Source organism: Quercus robur, chromosome 8, assembly GCF_932294415.1.
Source record: "Quercus robur chromosome 8, dhQueRobu3.1, whole genome shotgun sequence".
Lineage (NCBI taxonomy): Eukaryota > Viridiplantae > Streptophyta > Magnoliopsida > Fagales > Fagaceae > Quercus > Quercus robur.
The window spans coordinates 12,706,029-12,713,664 of NC_065541.1; positions in this window are offsets into that span (position 1 = coordinate 12,706,029).

A 7,636-nucleotide genomic window follows, 5' to 3' on the forward strand; every position below is an offset into this window, starting at 1 on the left:
ATTAAAAAAAAAAAAAAAACACAGCAATAAGGATTTATATAGTTTTATTTGAGAGCAAATATATCACCACAAATAATTAAAAATTCTTCCAAAACATAAATTAAATCAAAACAAGAGAAAACAAAATATACCTTTATCACTTTCTAAGTCCATTATTTCTACCATGCTTTTACTTGAAACCGAAAAAAAATAGTAGCTTGAATTTCTTTGTGTCCGCCGTTGTGTTCTACTGAGAGTTGCTGTCAATATTCTTTATGGCTTTTAAGCCTTTGTCTTCTACTGAGAACCCTATATTACTTAGGAGTATTTTATTGACGTGGGCCCAAACCTTTTAACTGAGAATTCATGAGGGCATGTGTGAATATTCTAAAGGAGCACCTTTGTTAAAAATTTTTCAAACGTTAACAGACGTTAACAAATAACAAGAGCTGGTAGTCCTACTGAGGTAAGCAAGTTTTAATGTGCTGACATGCTCCTATTGGCTGGGAGTACAAGGTCAGTGCATGCTCCTATTGCATTCTAATTTAGCTTTAATTTAACTTTGTGATAAAATTGTAGTTAAACCTATAATGGCAATAAAAATCTTCTCAAAAAGAAAAAATAATAATAGCAATGAAAATTTTATAATTTCTGAAGACATTGGTAGACAATTTAATCCATAAATCATTTATAAAAAAAAAAAAAATCAATAAATCATTGATAAATTTGATTTTAGTCGATACCTGCAAAATTAATTTGACCTTATAAATTGGATAAATTATAACGCTCCTGAAGGATTTAATTAAGGATCCAAATATACCTCGGCCCCTTCTATCAATGTTTGCAAGAGGGAAACCCATCCTCTAGAAGTTACCACAAGAACTTTCCAAGATTTCAACAAATTGACGAAGAATGATCCCAAAATACCTCTCCAATATTCTTGCCCTGAGCAACCATCCAATCAAAATTTGCTTTTGGATTATTGGCAATGGCAACCATCCTATGAAACGAAAATCAATTCTATGGTTCAAATCAAATAGTGCCAATTATACAATTTTTTGTAAATGTTGGTGGACCACAAGGTTGCTATTGGCATTGGCAAAAGGAACCAACCAAGCATTTTTTGGTGCCTTGATTGCATAGATGAAAGTTATAACACAAATTAACCAGCAGCCACTAGAGAATTCATTCATCCTCTACACTTACCACATCATAACTCGTCTCCCTCTCTTCTCCTCAAGACAACCAGCAATGTCCACAGCCAAGATTTTGTGTGATATATATATATATATATATATATATTTATATATATTGTCTCTCCTCCATTAGGCCATAGAATTGCTTCTATTTTGAAAACTTTTCCAATGTAAATCTTAGCTCAACATAAATACCTTTTTAAGTTCCAAGCACCATGTCCACTTAGTCATTGAACGACGGCTCAATACGACACCAACCCTGGTCACATAACTCCTAACCGTCCCATTGTTAATTAGGCCAACAGTTTGATAAAGTTGCTCACTCTGGAATTTTAGCTTGACCCAATAACATAAATTTGATTCAACATTATGAACATATATTGATCCAAATGGAGGAAATGTATCGCCAAAATGGTGTAACTGGAAGTAGAAACTAGGAAGGAACTAGACAAGCACCATAAATTCATTAAAAAGTTATTTTTCAAAAGATATCATTTGTTTGTATTTTACAAAAGAACATGAACTCATCTTCGAATTGGGCAACCTTCTATGTTCGGAGCTTGTTTAATTTCATGAATAAGGATGAAATCGAGAAGGGGATGAATAAGAAGCGGCCAATGCATATGAATGTACCAGTTGATAAAGACTGATAGGATTTGTAGGTCTTGATCAACAAATAGATTAGCCAATATCTAATGGAATTAATCTGATGCTGTCCATTGTATAATGCGAGTTTGGGGGCAGACTCATCCTTGTAGCAAACAACTTGTCCATAGCATTTGCTTCCCCCTCTTGGTCGCAATAGATAAAATAACAAGTTCTTATTCAACCATTTAGGCATACGATCATAATGGCATGACAGTTTCACATTAGAGCCAGTTAAAATTTTTGGTATAGGGGCTTCCTAATTAAAATCTAATACCGTCTTACGTACTTGTATTTAAACGGTCCAAAAGTGGGTCCTTAAGATTTAACTTTGAGGTTTGCCTTTACCATTTCATCTACACCAAGACATGCATCTAACTATATCTGCAGGAGAAGGGCATGTTAGTGAAGAAATTGAAAGTTCAAAAACGTGTACAAAAACACTTTTGAACGTTTAGACCCCCAAAATCAACTTAACCAACACAAGCAATATGTCAAACAACTAGTGTGCGGAAACTTAACATATGCTATAATATGAAATTGGTTAAACAACTATCTAAGCCATAACAAAATTAAACCACAGCAGATAATGTAAAGGCAGAGATAGAGAGGAAGGAAGATGCAAACACAAAGATAACACCCGATGTGTTATCGAAGAGGAAACCGAAGACCTCGGCGAAAAACCTCTCCGCCGCCCTCCAAGCGGTAATCAATCCACTAGAAAATACAGTTGGGATACAAGGACAGCAATAGACCCTCCAAGCCTAATCTACCCAGTACACCTAAGCCCTCCAAGCTTCTTGCTCCAACGAGGTTGCGCCGAACCTTTTTCTTTTCTAGCTTCCCGGATTTCGCTACTAGACCGTAGCATCAACCAATGAATATTGGCTCCTTCCTAACTGCTTCCCAGAACTCCAAACGACTGTCTCACAGAGATGATAATGGTGAGAACCAGGTTTGGTATAATGCCTCTCAAGGTTTTGACAATGGAGAGGAAGAGAGTGAGGGATTTTGATGAGACTCTAAGGTATAGATTGTGTGTGAAACAATCTTGTTTTTCTTTAGGGTTTCTCTCTCAAAATTCTCTCTGGAAGCTCTCTTTCAATCGTGGGTTAAAGGGGTATTTATACTGGAGTGGAGAGGAATGTGAAACGTCAGGTTTTTCCAAAACAGGGGTGGCTCGCGGCTTGACCTCGCGGCTTGACCAAGTCGCGAGATCCAGTCGCGAGTTAACCGTATGGCCAGTTGTCCTGTTTTGTCCTGTAGTGCTCCAGCTAGCATGACTGTTCATCTTCCAGCATGCTTGGCACGTGTGCAGCTTCTGGCGGCTTGCAGCCGCGAGTCCACCCGCGAGTCCCAGCCGCGACACTCTGTTTTCTTGCACACTCTTGAGCAAACTTCACTCTATCTCACTCACTACCCTTACAACAAACCCACCTAAATACAGGGTTACTAAATGCTGAATTACAAGCAAATTTGGCACGGAATAAAGCCAATTAGATGGTTGAATAAATTCAACCTTACAGAAATAATTATTCTTTTACATCTATTTGGTGATATGACATGAGAAGATAGTAGAATGACATTATATTTTTGTCAAAATTTGAAAAATACCCTTATGTAGGTAATTATATATTTACATTTTTTTAAATCTCATTAATTTAATACTATAATGATATCATACCAATGGGTCCATATTAGGCCTGAAAAACTGTTTATTATTATTATAAAGTTTCAACCTATGGCATCCATTTTTGACGATTCCGCTCTTTATCATCAGATCAAGACACCAAGATGTTTTTGGTGTAGGCAAGGATTGAATCCTAAATCTCTTATTCAACCATTAGAGACTTTACTAGTAGAGTTAACTTGAACAAAACCTTTGAATTATTAAATATTAAGAACTGTATTTTACTTAAAAGAGAAGAAGTATATATATTAAAAATAAGGGAAATGATATTAAACCCACCTATGCTTATTTTAATAGTGCATACATGTGGTTTGGACTTTATCACTTTACCCACCTCATTATTTACCCCTCCCTCTTAGAACATTCATATTGGAGATGCTAAAACCACTTAGCTATGTTAGCATCTCCAAACATAAAAATTATACTACACTAGTGGTGTTATATTTAAAAAAATTTGACATTAATCTACAATAAACTCTTATAAATAAGAGTTCACTGTAGCAACTCTTATTTGTTTTTATTGTCTCTCTCATCTCTCATCTCTCAAACTCAATCTCCCTCCCTCTCCTCTCTTAGACTCCCTCTTGTCCATCTGTCTCTCTCTCTCTCTCTTCTTGACTCTACCTCTCTCTTTGATCAAATCTGTAGGTTTCGTTTGTGTTTTTTGTTGTCGTTGGTGGGTTTCAGTTGTGGCCATGGGTTGTTGTGTATAGGGGTGTCCACCCACCCGTAACCAATTTGAGAGCATTGATAGTGGACGGCGGGTTTCAGACTTCAAAAACTGACTCTGATGGGTTGATTGGCAGGTTCTCTTCCCTTAAACCCGACTTACTGGAATCAACCATAAAACAACAAAATCTGGAAAATCCAAGCATTTTCTGGAAAGTATTTGGTGAAAATTCATCAAATCAGACTAGATTTCTATCGAATTTGGCGAGATCTCACCAAATTCGACAAGATAGAAAAGTAGGAGGATTAATTTTCTCACATATGTGTTTGGTTGAGAGGAAAGAAAAGTAGAGAGATAAAAAATTATGAAAAATAAAGTTGGTATAAATTTATAATTATGTTCATATTAAATAAAACAAAAAGTAAAAAAAATTTTATACTCATTTGTTATTAAAAATAATGTGTACAAAAACTTTGCTTTTTTTTTTTTTTTTTTTTTTTTTTTCCACAAGGCAAAAGGATCCAAAAAACAATAATTAAAAATGAGAAAAAAAGGGAAAAAAAAAATGAGAACAGCAGAAACAGATAAAAACAAAAGAAATTAACAAACAAAAGGCAAAAAGTGAAATGAGCACCACCACCAAAAAAAAAAAAACCAAAAACCAACTAATGGAATAAGAAGAACCAAAAAATAAAAGTACAGAAAAAACCTTTGCTTGTTGGTGGCGAAGCAAAATTTTGTCAAAATCATAGTTTCTCATTTTCACTTCCATTTTCTCCCTAATTTGGGGAGATCAAGTTTTGGTGGGCTTGGAGAGAAAATAGTCGAGCCCTATCATTTCCCTCCCCCCTCCCATCTCACCCATTTTCTCTCATGTTTTCTACTCTCATTTTTTCATCATTTTCAAAATTATCCCAACTAGACATACCTTTAGATAAGAGAGAGACAAAAAAGAAGAGAAAGAAAGAGATATAGAGGAAAAATAAAGAAAGATTAAAAAAATAATATTTAAATAAAGTGGTAAAAAAATAAAATATTTGATATTGAATATATTGTAAAGTGAAATATTAAAATAGATCTTTTAGTTACTCTTACTCCTGCGTAACCTCGCAAATTCTCACCATTAAAAAAAAAAAAAAAGTAAATAAATGAAGATCAGATAAGATTTTGTAGAGATCTAGAACACAAACAATATATCCAATTTCCATCCATTTTGTTGGTCTTTCTTTCAAATCTCATATAAGAGCACTAGTACCCGCACTGCCATATGCCATATGTTGGCATATTTTACCATCAAAGCACAAGAAACATGCTTTATCTGGGCTTCTAATTGTAAATTTTTTTACAACACAGCTACAATACCATCTTATATGTAAGATGGTACTATAGCAGGCTTGTATAAATATTTTACTAATTTATTCTCTCTCCTTCATTAGCTGTCTCCCACTTTGTCTCTTTGTCTCCCACATTTCTCTCTCTCATTTCTCTGGTTCTCCCATTTTGTCTCTCCGTCTCCTTAATGTCTATCTCTCTCTCATTTCTCTAGTTCTCTCTCTGTAGTAGTGTAGCCTTAGTCCTTACTCGTGTGTCTAAGATCGGCATGGTGGTAAGGCGGTGTTGACACCCCATTTTGCAACCCGCATTTAACCTCACATGGAGGGTAAAAGGGTAATTTTACCTTGGAAATATGCATCTTGATTCTGATCACTAGATCCTTAATCTCATTTCACCAAAATGATCTTGATGTTGTAATGATCAAATCGACTGATTATAAGCCCTAATCGGACCATCAGAAAGAAAGTTATTATCAAATCAAGTTCTAATGGCCGAGATGCACAATCACAAATTGAGTCCGACTATATGTGATTATGAACAATTGATTTCAATTGGTTATAAGTATAATCAATTTGAGAACTATGATGTGTCATAATTTGATTGGTTAGGACTACATTTTATGGTAGGGTTGCACATACCTAATTAACTAGATAGTTAAACATTAATTATTCAATGAGTAATTTGTGCAATTATCTTTTAATTAGGGTAAATTTGGAACCAATTAAGTCTGAAATGAGAGTGATTGGAGCCATTTAATATTAATTGGGAGCTAATTTGGGACCTATTAATGTTAATTGTGCTGAAATCATTTTCTAACAAATGACCTCTGCTCACCATTTCATTGATATCTCTCAGAATATTTTGAATCTGTGAATGCGGTTAATTTTCCCAGAAACTAGACATCCAGGGCTTCAATTTGAGCATAAGAATGAGACAATTTCAATCAGAATTGTGTCAGATATGATTATTCGAAGTTGGCTTTACAGGCTGTTACAGCAGCTACGGGAAAACCGAATTTTAGCTTACTCCTCATTCCCACCAATCTTTCCATTTAATGCACTAGATTTCTCCCAAGGCTAAAATGAGGTCTAGGTTCATGATTTTTTGTTAACCCTCATTAAATGACATTTCATTCATATTTCCTCCACCACTACTATATAAACCCCCTATCTCCTTCATTTCAAAGACACAAATAACCTCCCTCTCTTTTATTCTCTTGAGTTCTAGTGAAGTTGAATAGTCTTGTCATATCTTGGTCTTCCTAAAACTCAAGGTATTTAGTGAGACTCACTCTCCCTCTCCTAACTCTTCTTTTTCTCCACCCTTAGGACCTCCATCAAGAGTCCCCTTCTCCACCATATGGATCTTGCATGAAGGTATAATCCCCTTCCCTAACTGTTTGTTTATGTTGCCATGATGAGAATTTAAGATTAAAGCATGATATTTCCCTTGAATATATTTGAATGTTCTTAATTGTTCTTATGTGTTCATCACATGTTCTTGGTTGTTTATCACATGTTCATGCATATCACTAGATTTAATCTTAAATCCACATCAAAAATATGAAAAATATGTTTGTTTCATAATTCTTTCAAGTCCTTGAATCTAGGATATTACCATACACACACATTCACTAAAATTTATTTTTCAATCCAAATACAATACTTAATAAATTGAATTAGGATTTTATCACACGTACACACTTTAAATTCAACATATAAATTGATTGACATATTGGATGATATGATATGAATATTGGCCACCATAGTCTAGAAGACTAGTTTCACTGGGCAAGGTGGATGTCTAACACCTTCCCACCTTGTAACATAGCCTCCGAGCTTAGATCAAGGGTTAGTAGATCAAATGCTTATCCATGTAATTTTCGATTTTTAGATTGTAACTAGGAAACAGAGCCATGTACTTTATCTTAGATTGTATCTAGGACCAAAGTCATGTAATTTTCCTATGATCAATGTAAATTCAATTTCAAATTAATAAAATGAGGAATTTTTCAATTATGGTTTTCTTATTTTTCCAATAATTAAATAAGTGACGACTCTATTGTAAAACCCTTAATCTAAAGAGGAAAATATAACTAGTCGAACCTCCATTTTGAGAGGT